Source organism: Pteropus alecto, unplaced genomic scaffold (assembly GCF_000325575.1).
Source record: "Pteropus alecto unplaced genomic scaffold, ASM32557v1 scaffold94, whole genome shotgun sequence".
NCBI lineage: Eukaryota > Metazoa > Chordata > Mammalia > Chiroptera > Pteropodidae > Pteropus > Pteropus alecto.
The window spans coordinates 5,398,795-5,418,014 of record NW_006437736.1 but is presented as its reverse complement, the minus strand read 5'-3'; the positions used below and the strand labels follow the sequence as shown (position 1 = coordinate 5,418,014).

The 19,220-nt window shown below is 46.1% G+C and overlaps 1 protein-coding gene and 1 non-coding gene across 4 annotated transcripts in view; one reads left to right on the top strand and one right to left on the bottom strand.

The window, feature by feature from the left end:
• CHST11 (carbohydrate sulfotransferase 11) overlaps positions 1 to 19,220 on the top strand; it is a 248,251-nt gene that overhangs the window by 140,464 nt on the left and 88,567 nt on the right. The window lies entirely within an intron of this gene.
• LOC112481951 lies at positions 17,999 to 18,117 on the bottom strand. The gene has a single exon (XR_003047131.1). It is a non-coding gene; the product is annotated as a 5S ribosomal RNA (ribosomal RNA).

The window sequence follows — 19,220 nt, the reverse complement described above, 5'->3', positions numbered from 1 at the left end:
TGATTTGTCTAGATGAGGCATTAACCTCCTAAGAACTCCCATACCCTTAGATGAAAAACAGATCATCTGCAGTCCTCAACAAGAGGCATATGCTCCCTTTATCTCATCAGCTTGTTCTTTTGACCACTCATTTATTTAGCCATTCATTCATAAAGTGAGGGAAGGACGGAGGGAGGGAGGGAGCAGGGCAGGGACTAAAGCGAGGCTTCTGGGTTGCAAAACATAAGGCAGCTTTCACGGTCAGGGCCAGCAAGTGCAGGGCTGGCGTCCGGGGCCTGGGATGGAGTGCGGGAGAGCAGGAAGGGCATGTGGGTGTGAATGAAGGCTTGAAGGCCTTTCTTTTCTGGAGCAAGAATGGAAGTGAAGACTTGCCTTGCCTCTAGAGCCAACTCCACCCCACTTTGAAATTTCACTGTTCACCAAAGCCTCTCATTGAGCGATAACTGACCTCCAGGTGTGAGCCTAGGGTAACGCGTGGAGGGGCCTCAACACAGCCTTTCCTGATCCCTACCATGTCTGCGTCCGTGCTTTGTACATAGCGAAAGCCTCTGAAAGACCATATGGGGAGGAGAGAGTCAGAATCACCACAATTTCAGGAATAAAAAGTGCATTTTTCCACTTAAATGTTCATTTAAAGGCCCCTTGCATTGCAAATGCTACCTGGCCACCTAGTGGCACATGTCCAATGCATCTCATCTTTTAATATATGCCCAGACTCTTAAAAGAACCATAATTGCTAGTTGTCTTACAAGCAATCATCTTATCACAGGGGGATCGAGAAGAGAGTTCAGGAGGCAAACAGCAGCATGAACACCTGGCAAATCCAATTCAGCTGAATAATGTCTTTGAACTAGACGAAAAATGACTGTGTTGATGGCTCCGCAGTTTCCAGACATTTGCTGGATTGACAAAGCCGTAGGACGCATCTATGGCCACAGCTGCTGCCGCAGAGCTCAGCTGAGTCTTATGAATCCCCGTGGCGCACTTCTGGTGGGGGAGGCGTTCATTAGTGCTGGTTTCATCTGAAGAAGTGAATTAGGGAGCCCACTGGTTGCAAATGTGTGTGTATGTGTGTGTGTGTGTGGGGGGGTGGCTTGGTAATCACTCAGTAGAGAAATGGCTGCTGCTGATCAAGTAAGTCATCTCTGTCCAGCAGCTCCCAGGCCAACATGTGACACAGCCTGAATGAACATCATTCTCATTCGGCCCCATGTGGTTTTCATTCCAGGCAGGATAGGCTGGATCAAGTACAATTTGATGATGATGATGATGGCGATGATGATGATGATATAGCTAATGCGTATTGTATATTACATGCTAAGAGCTTTACATGAGGTTCTATGGATTGTAACCACGATCATCCCCATTTGACGGATGTGGTTGCTGAGGTCTAGGGGAGCTTGGCAACTGATCCAGGGTTGTACAGTAGGTCAGCGGTGGAGTCTGAATCCAAATCCAGGTTGTAGACCACCCCGTATCCTCATTTCTGTTCGGTGTTCTCAGGGATCTGTCCACTTCGCCACTCAATCTTACCACCTTCTACTTTGGCCAGACTGAGTTACTCTCTGACTCAAAGAAACATCATGGGCCACCTGGATAGGGAAGGCTGAACCAGGAAAATGATTTGGGTCTCAGCCTTTTGCATAATTCTGTACATGCGTTCTCCATGCTCTCCCTGCCGGCTCCTCTAAAAGCCCTTGGCCCTTTAGGCATGTTCCATCTTTATGACACCTTTCATGGCCACCTTCATTCCTTCTTTGACCCTTGGTGTTTGTGCTATTGATTTATTTAGTGGCATTGTATAATGTTTAAGAGCCTGGCGTAAATCTTGGTTCTGCCACATACCAGCTGTGTGGCCTTGGGTAAGTCACTTAACCTCTCTGTGCCTCAATTCTTCATCTGTAAAATGATGATGTTAGCAGTGAGTGTGGAGGGAGGGTCCACCATATGTCCCCACCTGAACTACTGTCCTTCCTAACAAAGGTGGGACAGAGAAAAGTGGTCAGCACCCAACTGTTGCTTGAACTGTCAGTACTTACCACTATTGTGATAAAGGGAATACTTGGGTTTGGGAGTTAGGGTGGGGTGGAGCATGGTACAAAGTTGGGGTTAGGGTAACAGAAAACAAGCTTCCATGTCTGCCAGGAAGCCCCTTCTATTGGGCTGCTCGTTTTGAAAAGGAAGCGTTCTGGGACACTTTTTATTCTGGTTCCTCTTCCTGTGTCCCTTTGGGAAGTCTCCAGTGAATACGTGAGGAAAGGGTTTCTGTATCCGGATGGGTCCAGGTCCTGCAATTCCTTTTGTTGGCTGTAACTTCAGTTTCTTTAGTTTTCAGCTCCACCTTCTTCCCGTTCTTAAACTAGAAAGGTACCAGCAGCCTTCAAAGAGCAGTGGCTTTGAGTTGAACAGATCCCAAATGGCAACGGCAGGCTCAGATCCAAAGAGCTGAGCGCCCGCCTTTCCTCCTGGCACTCCGGCTGAGAATGTCTTTTCTAGAAATGTCAGTTTGGGATTGGAAAGCTTGAAAATGTCAGTGTAAAGTGCATTTCCTGGTCTTGTTACTCTGAACGCATCTCGGCTTGGCAACTTTCAGAGCCTGGGGGGTTCCAGAATTACCTCTGGCTTCTCAAGTCTTTTATTAGAGTTTTATGCCATCTTAGAGTCAGCAGGACCTGTGGCAGACACTTCTGATTAATGTGCTTTGAAATACATGTCTGGAGTCCCATATTTCATGTTACCATTTGGGGAATCAGCTGCCACTGTCTGGACTATAATAGGATATACTTGTCTATTACAGGTGGGAGATTAATATGTCAAAATATTTTAAAACAGCTCATCACAGCACACTTTGTACATGACTATTCATAGCTTTATTCATAAAGGCTCTAAACTGGGCACACACAGATGTCCACAAACTTGTGAAAGGATGCGTAAGAGGTGGTATATCCATACGATGGAGTACTACTCAGAAATGAAAAAGGAGCGACCGCTGATACATGCAACAGTAAGAATGAATCTCAACAGCATTATGCTAAGCGAAGGAAGCCAGACTCGAAAGATTACAAACTGTACAATTCCATCTATATGAAATTCTAGAAAAGCTAAAGCTATGGTGATAGCAGATCAGTAGTTACTTGGGGCTGGGATGCAGCAGTGATTGACTGCAAGGGGTCTGAGGGAGCTTTCAGAGTGGAGGGAAGGATTTTAAAACTTGGATGTGTTGGTAGTTGCAGTTATTAATATAATTTACATTTAATGAAAACTCATCAAACTGTGTACTTAAAGTAGGTAAAATTTATCGTATGTAAATTATCCCTCCATAAATTGGTTAAAAAAAAATCCATTTTTAGTTGACAAAGTAAATTGGGCAGAGGACACACCAAGTCAATTCAGGAGAGAATACAAATGTCAGTTAAAAGATGAAGATGCCCAGCCTCACTATTTTCTTAAAAGGGGAAGCTAAACAATGAATTTAGACACACACCTTATGCCTTTTATAAAAATTATCTCAAAAATGAAACATAGACCTAAATGTCAAATGCAAAATTATAAAAGATGACTCTTAGAAGATAACATTGGAGAAATGCTAGGTGACCTTGGTTTAGTGATAACTTTTTAGATAGGACACCAAAAGCATGATCCATGAAGGAAAAAAAATTGATAAGTTAGACTTCATTAAAATTAAAATTTCTACTATTCAGAAGGCACTGTTAAGAGAATGAAAAGAAAAGCCACAGATTGGGAAAAAATATTTGCAAAACACATCTGATAAAGGACTAATATCCAAAATCTACAGAGAACTCTTAAAATTCAACAATAAGAATACAATCCAACTTAAAATGAGCTAAAGACCTTAGCAGACACATCACCAAAGAATATATTATATGTAGATAGCAAATAAGCATGTGAAAAGATGCTCATCATCATGTCATTAGGGAATTGCAAATTAAAACAATTACACCTACACCTGTCAGGATGGTTAAAATCCAAAACACAGGGAATTGCAAATTAAAACAATTACACCTACACCTATCAGGATGGTTAAAACACTGACAACACCAAATGCTGGTGAGGATGTGGAGCAATGGAACTCTCATTTCTCGCTGACAACACCAAATGCTGGCGAGGATGTGGAGCAATGGAACTCTCATTTCTCATTGGTGGGAATAAAATGTAGAGCCACTTTGGAAGACAGTTTGGCAGTTTCTTACAAAGCTAGACACTCTTACCGTACAATTCAGTGGTTGCACTCCTAGGCCCCAAATGAGCTGAAAACTTTTGCTCACACCTGGCCTGCACAGGGATGGTTATGGTAGCTTTATTCATAATTACCAGAACTTGGAAGCAACTAAGATGTCTTTCAGTAGGTACATGGATAAAGAAACTGGCACATCCATACAGTGGAATATTATTTAGCACTAAAAAGAAATGAGCTATCAAACCACGAAAAGACATGAAAGAAACTTAAATGCTTCATCAGTCGTAACAAATGTACCATAACAATGAAAGATGTTAATAACAGGAAACATGAGGGCTAAGTGGGTGAATCAGAACTCTCTGTACTTTCCACTAAGTTTTTCTGTAAACTAAAAACTGCTTTAAAAAAAAAAAAAAGTCTATTGATTTAATTTAAACAAACAAATAAACAAATAAATAAAAACTAGCATTAGGCTGACCCTACTCACCTTCCTCTTGGCAGAAATGAAAAGGAGGTTGATGCCCCTCAGTGTTGGCTGGGGTGCTTGACCTCTAGAGAGCATTTTTTTTTTTTTTTTTTTTTAAGCACAATAGGTACCACAATGAAATGTGGTTGTCACTACTGGAGCTACTCCTGGCATCTCGTGGGTAGAGGCCAGGATGCTGCTCAACATCCCACAATGCTCAGGACGGTCCCCACAACAGGGAGTTTCTTGTCCTGGATTTCGTTAGTGCCACGACTGAAAAACTCAGTTGGGAAAGTCTGCAGGGACATAGATGTTCATCTCAGTGTTGTTCACAGTAGCGAAAAATCAGAAATAACCAGAATGTCCTTCAGCAGAGATTAGTTAAATAAAGGATAGTGCATCCATACTGTGGAATCCTGTGCAGCCTTTAGAACGGCAGTATGGAGCTATGACTTTAAATATGAGAAAACGTTCATGAGACCTTGTAGATGAGAAAATATTACAAAGCAAATGCAATAGAATAATTCTATTGTCGTGAAGACAGGGACCGTCTATACCTTTCTTAAAAAGTCTGGGAAGATGCCTAACAAAATCTCGAGCCTGAGTCTGGATGGTTTTGGAACACTAGGGATCTTTGCCTTTTAAAATTGTCTTTGATATTTAGAATTTTTAGAGTGAACAATTATTACTTTGATACTTAAAAGAATACAATAAATTTGTTTTGAAATTAAGAAATGGTGCAACTGGATATGTAATCAAATAAAGGTTGCTGAAGTTTTAAAGTTCATTTTCAACTACAACTTAACATTCAAAAGTATATTAAGGAATAAACTCCCACACCGATGCCAGGTTTCAATACATCTCATTGTATTCTTCTCAACAAAAAGTCCTGTGGGGTTGTTGCTTTCCACCACCTATTTTATTTTATTTTGTTATTTTTTTTTATAAATAAAGAAGCGAGAGCTCAGAGGGTTACGTTGGGTTAATAGCACACTCAGGTATCCACCATAATTTTCATACCCCAGTCTCGTACTTTTCCTGCTGTACACAGTATGACTTACCTGCCACAGCATTGCACAGTGCTGGTGCGGGAGCATCAGTAACAACTTAGATCTTCTTCAATATGCTCTTTTAAAGAACCCTAACACGTTCAGGGAATTTCCGTTTGGAGAGTTTAGAGAACATTCAGAGAATTTCTATTCATACGCACAAAAAAGTTTCATTCCCTTTTGTTTGGCACTTGGAGAGCTTTTTCTTATTTGGAAAATTCTCTTGTCTGGAATAGCTCCTTCTAGATCAGGGAGGGAAATGTCTGATGTGTCCAAGAGTCTGGCTCCCATAAAGCAAAGACTTCGCCGTTTCTACCCAGGGCGAGGAGAGAACAAACATCTTGGCTGTCATCTCATAATCAGTTATACATTATTTTTCTGGTACCAAAAGGAGGCAATTTGAGTTTCCTTATTTCTCCGGGAATTTAGGGGGGCAGTTAGCAAGGAAAGGGACCCGTCAGTGCCCTCAACTTTGCCATCTGCTAGTGGCGGCTGGTTTTCTTGGAGGGTTTCTGCAGGGAGCTGTCTGGTGTCATTTGGAATGACTCATGGGATGAAGGACCACTTCCTCTTGAGTAACTGAGGCTTCTACTGGCGCATCACAGTCCTTACTGCCACTTAGAGGCTGGTGGGAATGTGTCCTGCAGCCTGCACCCAATACTCGCCAAGAGTAGACACTCCTCAGTGTCTGTCCAGGGAAGTTTCCAGACATCCTCAGAATTCTTGCCCACCTTTCACGCATCTGGGCTGGCTCCTGCATCCTCCTGCTGCATTTCCTCTCGGATTGCCTTTAGACTTTCCACCCCTTAAAATTACATGCAACGGCCTCCCCAGATATCGCCCGTCCGCTGATGTCTTTCCCCTGCCACCTCTTAAGTGGTTTCTCCTTAGTTCCATCCTTCGCCAAGACCAGATTGTATCTTCTGCTTCCAGTGTCTAACATGTGGCCAATCTTCTCCCTTCAAAGGCAGAGCGACTTTGTGTGCCTGCCAAAAAGACACACCTGTGCTGCCTGCAGTTGGCGTAACACTGCCTGGCATCCCAACAAGCCAGTCTGCCCTCCTTCCTGAGGAGTTTTCCTGTTTTGTGTTTTAAAGGACGTGGGAGCAGCACCAGGGAACAGAGGGCTTAGAGTCTGGGTTTGAGTCCTGGCCCTGCCATTTGCAACAAGCAGCGTGACCTTGGCTTGCGAACTCTCAATGAGGCATCGGGACTGGTCGGTGTAGGTGGAGAAAGAACATTGGGACCCCCAGCTCAGGCCTGTTTCTTGAAAGTGGAGTTGAGGCCAGGGTCCCTAGGCACTTGAGTCGGGGAGACCATCTGAGGTCAGAGCTGGGAGGAGCTGTTGCAGAGACTGGCCTGGATGCTGGAGTTAGCTGCTGGTTTATCTGCATGAATACCAGAGGACAGATGCACTGAAGCAGGGCTTATCAGCCTTTTAAATGAATAACAATAGTTCCTGTGGTATGAGCATGCTCACTCTGTGCCAGGTACTTGCAGTAATCCTCTGAGGCCTATACTGTGATTATCATCCTCATCATACAGGTGAGGAAACTGAGGCTCAGAAAGGTTAAAGGCTCTGTTGCCCGGTGCAGAGCCAGTGGGCCAGGCCAGGACTGGAGCTCTGGAGCTCAGGCCTCCCGCTTCTGCTTTGGAAGAGATATTTGTGTTGGAAGCTGGGCCTGAGTTAGGGGAGGCGTGACCCACAGGTGGCCATAGGCACCTCGGTTATTTTTATTTTGGCCCCTGCTAAGTTTGCTGTCTGTCTGCCTGAGGTCCGGAGGTGCGTCCCTAAGCCGAGCTTGCCCCACACCGGGCCTGGCCTCCGAGGATCCTCAACCCTCCTCTCCACCCTTCTCCCAGCTTCGCTGTGGACTAATCCCCTTTTCCCATTAGGTGAGCCAAGACGAGATTAGGGCTTTATTAAAAGGAAATTAAACTGGGAAACGAAAGGATAAACAAATCCCAAATGAGAAAAAAATAACAGCAGCAAAGCAGATGAGTTTACAGAGCCCAGTTCTTTATCCTAAAGGGGTGAACACCTACCCACAAATTGGCGAGGCTTCCCACAGGTCGCCATCAGCCTCTGGGCTTCCTCATCCTCTCCAGCTCTGCCAGCCTGCCGCGGTCAAGCGGGTTGTCATGGTGATGTCAGCAGACCTGGTTCTATAAGGGCCTTCATGGTGGGGGCCACATTCTCCGGCACCCTGCTCATGTCATTTCCTCCTTGGTCTATTTTCTGAGTCTTTTGTTCAGAGCGCTGCCGGCTCTGCCAGCTGCTTCCTGGGGGATGGATCCAGGTAATGGCTTGCACGCTTCTTACCTGGTTGTGGGGAGAAGCTTTCATACGCCTTTGCATCAGGCTTCTCAGTGGCCCGGGTGGCTCGCCGCACCCATCTCCTCACCACCCTTCCTTCCGCGCCCCTCCCCACTGTCACTCTTCTGCTTCTCCACTGTACCAAGCGTCTGGCGACTTCCGCCTGTGCCGCCCTCCGGCCGCGGTGCTCTGCCCCCTCACTCCCTCTTTTCTTGTCCATCTCCTACCTTTTCTTTAGACCTTGTCTTAAGTATCACTTACTCAGGGACGTTTTTTCTCTGACCTTCTAGATTTCTCATGGCCCCTTGAATTTCTCCTTCACTGCACTCATCATGGTGGTAATTCATTATTTCTTTAATGCCCATCTCCTCTGCCAAACTCTGAGCTCAGGGAAGGCCAGGGCTGGGTGTGTCCACTCCACACCGAATCCCCAGAGCCTTGAGTGCCTGGCAAATACTATTTATCCATTCACCCATTCACTTCTTTATTTAACAACTATTTCTTGAGTACCTTCTGTGTGCCAGGTAGTGCACTAGGTGCAAAGGATCAAGGAACGAAGCAAAGTGCCTACTGTCATAGAGCTGGCAGACCAGCCATTCATTCTTTGTGTGCTAAATAAGTAAGAGGAACACCCATTCATTCTCCCCTAGACGTTTCTAACAGTGAGAGTCGCCTGCTGAGGGATGGGCTGCCTCACGTGGAGGTGAGCTCCCCATCACAGGAAGGATTCAAGAAGAGCCTGTTATGGTGCTGCCAGTGGAGCCTCCCAGAGACTCCTTTCACCTCCCAACTTCTTTGATTCTCTCAAGGACACCATGGGTTGGCCTGGTCAGCTGTCAAGCCACAGCCAGGCTAGACCTACGGGAGGCTAGAGCCAGGCTAGACCTACGGGAGGAAGCAGAATGAGATCAGGAAGTGGCGAGGGTGACCTGCGAGACAGACGCTTCTTCACGCTGTCCTGACGTAAGTCAACAAGGCCCTCTTGAGAGCTGAAGCCAAACATTTTCACTTTATATAAAATAAATTTCCATTTTCTTTTTTAATATACCGGAAGAGCTATTTTTTTAAGTACATTTTTTCCAGATTATAAAAAGTGATCATTTTGGAAAACACAGGAAGACTTAAAGAAGATTAGAAGGACTGTAATTCCTCTACCCAAAGATAATCATCATAAACATTTAAATTTATATTCTTCCAGTCCTTTTTGATGAATATATAAAAATACACATTGTTTAAAATATGGGCTCACATCTTATATCTTGTTCTGTTCACTTAACAGATTCTGAACATTTTTTACTTTACTAAATATTGCAAAATAAGATTTTTACCTACTGTATGATGTTTTCATTTCCATGTTATCTTTTTTTTTATTGTTAAAAATTATCGAGGTGACATTAATCAACGAAATCCATTAAGTTTCAAGTGTATAATTCAACATGTTATCTATTAATATAACAAATTGCCCTAAAAAACTTAGTGGCTTCAAACCACATTAATCATTATTTCTCACAATTTCCATGGGTCAGGAGTTTGAGGGCAGCTTGCTTGGGCAGTTTTGGTTTGGGGCCTCTGGTGTGGGTTGCAGTCAGGTGTTGACTCGGGCCACATTCCTCTGTAGGCTGGACCAGAGCTGGGGGACCTAGTTCCATCCAACGTGGTTAACGCACATGGCTGGAAAGTGGCCACTTTCCATGTGGCTGTCCCACTGGCCTGCTTGAGCGTGGAAACACTCAAGGCATCCACAGTGGCTGGGCTCCCCGGAGTGAATGTTCTCAGCAAGAGAGAAAGCCAGGCAGAAGCTGTGTCTTTTATATGACCTAGTCTCAGAGGTCACACACTGTCACTTGGGTGATATTCTCCTTGTCACTCAAGCCGGCCCTATTTAGTGTGAGAGGATGTGGATACCAGGAAGGAGGACCATTTGGAGCCGCCATGGAGGCTGACTCTTTCTGTAACCCCCACTTACTTAACCAGCTACCATCAGGCATCTGTATGGTTTCCACCGTTTTGCTATTATATAGAACGTACATTCCTGAGAGCCTTAGGCATCTAATGTGCACAGGTTCCTGGTCTGTATTTGGTTCCACTGAGTCCAGCCAGGGATTCAAAGTTCCAATCTAGGAACAAAGTCATTTGGGGCCACGCCGATGCTGGGCCCCCTGGGGACCTTTCCCCTTAGGCGGCATCATGAGGAGCCCCTGAAGGGATTGCCGTAGTAATTCTGTGGGTTTCCTACCAGAAACAGAGTTCAACTCAGAGACTCTAATGAAGAAACCACTTACAGAGATTTGAGCGAGGACGAGGAAACCAACAAGATTTGGGGCACCTGAGTGGCAAGTGTCAAGCCACTGTCATCCTACGGCTTAGAGGGATGGGCCAATAGGACTGCCGTGGAAGCAGGGAAGACGTACCCTAATCTATCTCCTCTGTCTACTCTTCTCTCTGTCTGTTTCTCTCTCTTTCTCTTTCCCCCCTTCTCTCTCTCCCCTTCAGCTGGTTTCCTCTTATTGGCCAAAACTGAAAAGAGGTCAACCAATAGCCAGGCGTGGAGCCTGGTTGGTGTGGTCCATGGATGGGGTCAGCCTCCTGGGAAAGAGAGACCCATAGAGAATGGATGGGAGGATGGAAAGAAGAGGGAACAGAGAGTAACCAACACGTTGTCAGTTAAAATTGTGGAACAGCATTAGGGCACAGAACAATGTATTAAAACAAAGGTAACTAACCCCTGCCATGTTGTAGATGTGGGGTAATTTTATTATTAATAATAATCCTAACAGCAGTTGAGCTATAATGTGTTAAGTATTTTCCATGTACAGGGCAATGTATTACATTACGGGGCATTTTACACGTACTATTTCCAATCTTTATAGCCAATCTGTTAGGCACATGTTATTACGAGCCTTTTTCAGGCAAGGAAAAATGGTTTGGAAAGGCTCAAGATCCTGCCTGAGGTTACAAAATTAGTAGCAGAGCTAAGATTGAACTCGAATCTGTTTTATTCTAAACTCCAAGTGTTTTCCTCTCAAAGCAGTCTAGGCCAACCTAAGGGAGTGGACCGATGTGATTTCTGCATGAAGCCTTCAATGGCTTCTTTTACAAGGGAGCAATTTTTTAAAAGGATAAAATCTTTAACGCACCAACTCATCTGGACAATTGCCCAGGAGTTAAGAGTATTGTGTGTTGGCAAATTACGGGTTTTGTGCCAGCGCATACGAAGTAGACAAGAAGGGGGTAAAAAAGATCCCTTTTGGAATAATGGAATGAAGAACGCAGCCCTCGGCATGGCGAGCTGACGAGAGGTTGCCTTTGAGATTATAGTAAATTATTGTGCAGAGGCTGCCGCTGACGAACGGGGCATGCTGGCATCCTCTGCAAAGTGTCCTGGCAGCCCCGGGCACCCAGTAGGCACTCTGTCAGCTACTTAGCTCTAGAAGGAAATTCCCCTTACTGCAGATGGGTGGGTATGAGGAGGATTAGAGGGAAGTGGGCTGGGTGGGAGGGAGGAGATGGCAATGTAACGGCAGCACTTCGCACTCAGTTTTGCAATGATGAACGTGGCTCACTTCATCTTGAGTGCTGAATGTGTGGTAAAAAAAAAAAAAGGAACGTTCCTGTTTGTTGTCATATACGTCCTTCAGGTTCTTCCCATAGGGGAGAAGTGGCCTTGATGACTGTGCTGGGGAGGTCGCCTAGATGGAGGAGGGGCTGGAGCCATTGAGAAGACTTCCAGTCAAGGTCTCTTAGAGCAGCAGCCAGACCCTGGTGGGTTTGGGAAATTTGAGTTTCTCTTCTGGGTAGAGAATCTTCTGTTTATACGTCACACTCTTGGTGCCGTGATTGAAATGCGTAGTCAACGCCGGGGTCCTAGGACGATGGCCAAGTCAATCTCACTAGCTGGAAGCCAACTCTATGCAGAGGTCTCTGGAAAGATCATCCCGACACTCTGCTTATTCACTTCGGAGGTGCAGAAACAGGGCGAGGGTAGGCGGGCTCTATGGGGGGAGACGCTGGTGGAGGTGTGCGGTCCATGCATCCAAGGCCGATCCAAGGCCGGAAAGAGGGGACCAGGTTTCCATTTGAGGCTTTGCCAGTTCATAGAACGATTCCTTGTGGACTGGAATTTGAAATGAAATTTGATTTAAGCCTAAAATGCGGAAGGCACTAGTAGTGCTTGGTGACCTTGGACCAGGGTCTTGCACACAGCAGGCACTCTTTCGGGCAGCATTGCCGAGAGCTTAGCCCACGTGAGGGTGGTTAAAAATGGGGACTCAGGAGCCAGACAGCTGGGGGTTTTGCATCCCGTGCTCTGTGATCTTGGGTGAGTCACGGATAACAATAGCCTCACCTCATGAGAGTGTTACAAAAGTAAAATGGTTTAGCACTTATGAAGAGCTTAGTGTCTATTAGTAATTATTATGGTTATTACTCATTTTTTGCCCCATTTCCAAGTAGCTAAGATGGCCTTTTATACCTGGATTTTTTTAGGATGTTCTGCCTGGTGTCTCAGTTACCAGTTCCTCTCCTGGTTCAAAGCCAGCTAATTGAACGTCATCAGATTAATTTATAAATTTATCTAAAGCTTTGTGCTCATTGCTTATTTGCATTAAAGAAATTAATACGGGATGTAAGAGCCCTGATTTCCAATTTGGCGTCTGTTCATGTGAAAATGACCTGTGTGTTTGAACTGAAAAAATTTAATGTGAGCCAAGAATGTGATGCCCTGGTTTGTTCTTTTTGAAATGGAAGCTGTTGGGATGCGTATAATTGAACGAGCATTGATTGAACAGCGACTCGGTCGAGGCACTGTGAGTCCATCGCTATACACCTCTAGTGTTTTTGAGAAAGAAAACACGTTAAACAAAATATTAACTTGGAACCCCATATTAAAGAGAATGGTTCCAGTTTGGGGTGGAATGGGAGAAGCCTGCCCCGCCCCCCCTCGTTCCAGCCTCTCGCTGGCCAGCCCTGTGCGAGGTTCCCAGCCATGGCCCCTTCTTGGTCACTGCTTCTTGTGTCCTTCAGAGAACTGACCAAGATTATTCTAGGAGGTTTTGATGAAACAAAACCAGAGCCCATGACTCCAAGTCTTTTATTTCTTTCCCTGAATCTTTTATTGTTCTTTGTTCTTAATTTAAAAAGTAACATTATTTCTACTGCTGTTGACTTTTCTCAGTCCTAGCTCTTGTAAACCTGACCTGTTTTCTTTTTTAAAAATAATTAAAAATTTATTTCAATTATAGTTGACATACAATATTGTATTAGTTTCCGGTATACATCTTATTTTATTTTCTTACGGAGGGATTTTACTTTCAGAAGCTCTCAAAAGGTGTTTCCTTGAGGTGTCCCCACTCCCCCTTTACCTAATAGAAAGTTAACATTTCACCCTCCCCTCCCCTCACCCCACTTTCACTCACCCTGCATATGACCACTGCATCCTGGATTCACTGATTAGGTGACATTAGACGAGGAAAGTAGTGTTCCTGAGCCTCAGTTTCATTGTCTGTGGAATAGGTATGTGTACCCACTTAGCCGGGCTGTGGGGCGTAAAGGACGTGTGACCGTACCCAGTCCATGTCAGGTGTCGTCCTTCCTGCCCACCTCAACTCTTAGAGATTCATGAAAAAGGCAGAGATCTTTTAGTGTTTCTTAACAGTCATTTACGCTCAGATTTGCAGTTTGATTGAGAGAAGAATAACCGCCAAATAAACTAAAAATGGCACTGAGCAATGACAGTAATTGTCAGCAGCAGGATAATTGATCTAATTATACAAAGGAAAGCAGCCCACGGGGGAGACATGCCTGTCAGACCCTCAGGCAGCAGCTGATACTGCGGTGACATCCTAGGGGGCTACAAGAGGACTGGAGGGGACAGGAGGAAGTGAGGGGACAGTGAAGGGGTACAGTATGTCTACAGTGGGAAAGAGTCAACTAGCTAACTACTGATCACTGGTTGATCAGTTGCCTCTGGAAACAGCTCATTTGGTTAATTAAGATAATATTTTACAACTGCTGTGTTTTTTATTGTTAACTCATCTGGTTCTGGTGGGGAAACTGTTAAATTCTTAAGGCCCACGACTGAAGCCATCATTTACAATCCCTGTCTAGGAGAGTCACCCTCTCCGTCTTGGAAGCCCCCACACGGCTCCCAGGTTGCAATGAGGCTGTGAATTGATGAGTCTTGTTGGTTCTGATCCTGAGCTGTGTTCCCCTCCGGAAGCAGGTCCAAAGGGCCAGGGGCTATGGCCCTGCTCCAGCTGTGTTCCCTGCTCATGCCATGGGCCACCCGCTCAGTTTAAGGTCTGATGACCACTCGTTCTGTCTAGGGACATGTTTAACGTTTTTTATAAAATTGTGATTAAAAAAAAAAGCACCTAAAATAATTTGCCATCTTAACCATCTCTAAGTGTACAGTTTGTAGTCTTACACAGCACACAGCGGTCCTCAACCTTTGTGGCACCAGGGACCGGCGCTCCTATGAGAATCTAATGCCTGATGATCCGAGGTAGAGCTGAGGCGGTGATGCTGTCACTGAGGAGTGGCTGCAAATACAGATGAGGCTTCGCCCGCTTGCCCGCAGCCACTTACCTCCTGCTATGCAGCCCAGTTCCTAACAGGCCACGGACCGGTACCGGTCCATGCCCCGGGGGTTGGGGACCCCTGGTCTTACGTATGTTCACATTGCTGTGCAGCAGATCTCCAGAACTTTTTCCTCTTGCACAGTGGAAACTTGCTCACTGAATGACAGTTCCCCATACCCCACTCCCCTCTGCCCCTGGCAACCTCCATTCTACTTCCTGTTTCTATGAGTTTGACTACTTCAGAGACCTCGTTTGAGTGGAATCATATAGAATTTATCTTTTGGTGACTGGCTTATTTCACTTAGCATAATATCCTCAAGGTTCATCCAGGTTGTAGCATGTGACAGGATTTCTTTTTCTTTTTAGGGCAGAATAATATCCCATTCGGTGTATATACCACATTTTCTTCATTCATTCATTCACTAATGGACATTTAGATTGCTTCCACCTGCATTTACCCTTTTAAACAAATATTTACTGAGCACCCAGTACATGAGAGGGACCCTGTCTGCTGCCACCCCAGCACCCCTTCTCCATGTGCCAAAATGTGCATGAGTGTTTATCGAGTCCCTACCATGCACCAGGCCATTTTTGTCATTTTACATAATCTCATTTAATCATATCAACAAGCCTAAAAAGTAGGCACTCCCATTATCTCCGGTGAGGAATCAGAGACTCAGAGAGGTGAAGTGACATGATGAAGATCATGAGACGGGTAGTGACAGAGGCAGGATGAGAATCTGGGGGGCACTTTGGCTCTGGGCCTATAATCCCTAAGCAGGAAGTAGATGCATAGTTATACTGTGGAGTCAGGTCCAAGCATTGAGGAATGTCCCGAAAAAGCTTCCTGGGTGATTATCCTGCATAGACTTGATGAACGACACCCAGACCCTTGTCCCCAGCCCTGTCCCCCAATGAGAGCTGCAGGGACCAGCTGAAAGCCTCAGGAGGGTGCTGTGTTTACATTTCAGTGTCTCTTGCATCTTCAGAGGGCCAAAGTGCTGCTCTCAAGGCAGTTAAGGCCCCTACCCTACCGCTCTGCCCCAGGCTGGAACAAATCTTGGATGTGCAGGTAGTTTCCCAGGTGGCAGAATGTAATGGGGCCAGGAGAGCGTGTGAGGCCAGGAGGGTCCAGTGTGCTGGGTACCCTATGTGGCCTTTTGCTGTCTTCATGTGAAAAGGGAAGGGGTGCCAGGTCGATGAAGTTCATTTCACAAGTATTTATTGAGCACCTAACACGTGCTAGGTGCTGGGTATGCAAACGTGATCTAGAATACCAGGACTTAACTTTTTGTGGGGAGCTTTTTGAAGACTGTAGCCAGAGATATAAGCAGAGAGGGGGAGCTTCCTGGCTACCTGCAGTCACTGGAGTTGGGGACAAATAACCCCCAGCTTTCGGACTCCTCTGGGCTTATCCCAGCACTCGGTTGAACCCAAGGACTCTTCCATTAGCTCTTCCCTGTAGAATTTTCTATAAAGGCTTTAGGGCCAGAGTGGGAGAAAAGCAGCTTGGTGCTCAAAAGAGCATGGTGATGAGATCAACAGAAAGATGCCCACAGATTCAGTGGAAACGTGTGGAGAGGGTTGCAGAGTGGAAGATACACAGGGTGCTCCTGGCTGGGGGAGCAGCTTTCCGGGTCCCTGGATTTCCCTTGGGGACGGCACCCTGCACAGAGCGAGAGCACGGAGGAGGGGTCCACCCAGTAGGAAAGCTTCCTTCACTATTCCTATGAGATTTATACCCCTGGAGACTTTGGCCAGTCCATTCACTAGGAGCAGGGGGTCAGTTCCAGACAACCCCTGCCCATTGCTGAAGTCGAGTGACTCAGGATCACTTCCAGATGGGTGCTAGGGAACCAAGAAAACCATGCCCCCGCCCCTCCCAATTCCTGCTTTCTATTCATCTCCACTGCCAGCTTCCCCCAGAGAGTGGACCTCATCATCAGATCACCAGCCTCTCCATCTTCCAAATGGAGATGATAGTGTCTGCGCTGTAAGGACTAAATGAAATATATGTGAAGCATTTGGCACAGTGCCTGGCAAATAAGGAACATGCCGTTCGCTCTGATCTTTCTCAGCCTTTGGCCAGCGGCATGTGTGTTTTGGGTCTTTCTCTCTCTCTCTCTGTCTTATCTCCATAAAGTTCTGGGATATGCTCAGAAATCGTGGGAGGGGGCAAGCCCAGTGGCAGTTGGTAGACATGGCAGGGCTTTGTGGAGTGGCTGGGGAAGGTTTCTGCATGCCCCTGCTTTTGGTGGTGGAAGGGCAAGCGACTTTACAGAGCTCAGAGCAGGCTTCCAACTGTATGGTACAAATGCCCCTGACCTTCAAGCTGGAGCTGCAGGCAGGTGTTTTCCACTTCAGAGCGTTTCTTTTCATTCCTTCCTGATCGATTTAAGAAATGCCAGTGTGGAGGCAGCTCTGCCCCTCCAGCCTCAGCAGGACAGTGAGGGATGAATCCCTTTTCTCTTCTCACTCCCCCGAAGATCTGTCAAGCTTTTGCCCGGAAATCCCAGGCTGGAGGATAAAGGGCCAACCAAGCCTGAGGCGGGAGAGGATGGACAACCATCTTATTTGTGACTCATCGACGATGTACATATGGAGAGCAGGGGCCCTCCACTATCTGGGGAAGGTGTGTGGGAGGCAGGGGCCTCCTTCTTGGTGTTCACAGCCAGAAGTCACTAGCAAACATCAGGCTGCCTGGCCGTCCTCTTTGTTGCTCAGACAGAATATGCTAGAGAAGCAGCCTAAGAGAGAAACGATTTTCCAGGAAGTATAGATAAGAGAGTTGGGTAAAAAGAAGAGTGGAAATGTAATTGTCTTGAACCCAAGAAGCCTGATTGGGTTAGAAAGTTTCAGAGTGCAGTGGGGGTGCTGCTAACCGGGTTAAACCAGGGTAGGCCTGTTCAGGTGTAAGTTACACTCTTATGTAGGGCCTTACATCAATTAAGAGGTTTTTTGCTCTCTTATTATGATAAGTACGGAATTAGAGTTGTTCTTGTTGGGTCACTACTTTGAAAAGGCAGAATTAGAGTGTCTGTGATTTTCCTAATTTTTCCCTTGTGGTGGCAGTAAAGCTGCTGCAGCTCCATCCATCTTGTCTGACTTCCAGGCTGCAGAAAGGAGGGGATGCATGACAAAAGGGGCAGTGTCTAGAGCTAGAAAGCAAAGCTTTTTGAACAAACTCCAGGAGATTTCTGGTTATAATTCATAGGGTAGAACTATATCGGGTGGCCATCATTAGGGAGGTCAGGAAATTTAGTATTCACTCCCAATAAAACCAGGTTCTTTTTGGTTGAGAACAGAGGGAAAACTAGATAATCGGGTAGGTAATTAGCACTGTTGGTATAGTGGTAATTCTCTTGAATTTGTTTGTTTGTTTGTTTTTCCTGCCTACAGCACCTGGTCTTCCTAGGTGATCTCCCATCCAAGTACTAACCAGGCCCGACCCTGCTTAGCTTCCGAGATCAGATGAGATTGGGCATGTTCAGGGTGGCATGGCCGTAGCCTTGAATTTTAAATCTATTTCTATCCCTTTCGATTACTTCCACCCAACTTTTCTCATCTTGCCTATTCATCTCCTGTCCCTTGTCCAAGTCATACTTGAGGGTCCCCAGCACTGAGACAGAAGTGGTCAGCCTGGGACTGAAGTCCAGGGTCTGTCTTCACAGAGTAAAGACTGGTGCCCCCGACGCAGCCACAGCACAGACTCAAGCGGCCACAGTAACTGTTCATTCAGACCCACCTCCGCCACCTTGCGGCACCTCCGGTGTGGCCAGCTGTGGTTTGCCGGTGGAACGCAGGCTGCACATGGCCACCCTTCACTGGTTCCATGGAATTAGAACCCCACGACATCCTTCAGCCCCGGGCTAACTACGAGTGGTCTAACAAGTGGCCCCCTCCAGCTTCGTTCATGGGCATTGAAATGTTGCCAGTGAGATAGAGTGAAACTCACCACAAACCATCTTCGCAAGAACGGGGCGGTCATTGGGATGGACGGGGAGAGAGTGAAGGAGAAAGGAAGGTCAAGTCCTTATTTGCTATCTTTCTGTCCGAAGAGCCTTGATTGGCCCCTGGTAGGTACTGAGACTACAGAGGTGACCTGGCCCAAGTCCCTGTCTGTGCTTCATGGTAGGGGAGTTTCAGTGTTTCTCATAGATGGGATTCTTCGACATTCTAGGAAAGACTTTCAGACATTGCCTAATCGAATTTCATCTTTTTTTTTTTTTTTTTAATCGATGGAGGTGGGAAGCAGGTGTGGCCCGCGGAAGTTGAGTCACTTAAGGCCACAAAGCGTATAAAGCTCGGGGAGCCCGCCTCAGCGCTGGGTCTCCGGCCGGGCTGTCCCTCAGGCCCCTGCTACCACACCAGTTTGTTTTCCCAGTTCTGTAACGATCCAGGGGTGTCGTAGTCCCTGTTCACGGAGGCATCCACAGGTCTCTCTCATCTCCGGGAGAGAAACAGAAAGAATAAACTTTAAAGCCTTCCCATCCTTCACCCCAAATGACCATCGGTTTGTCCACATTTTCAACCGTCATCAGCGATCTGAATTTTACAATACGAGACTTGCTGCCTTGTGCTCATTCTCCTGGGCGAAAGGCGTGATTGATGA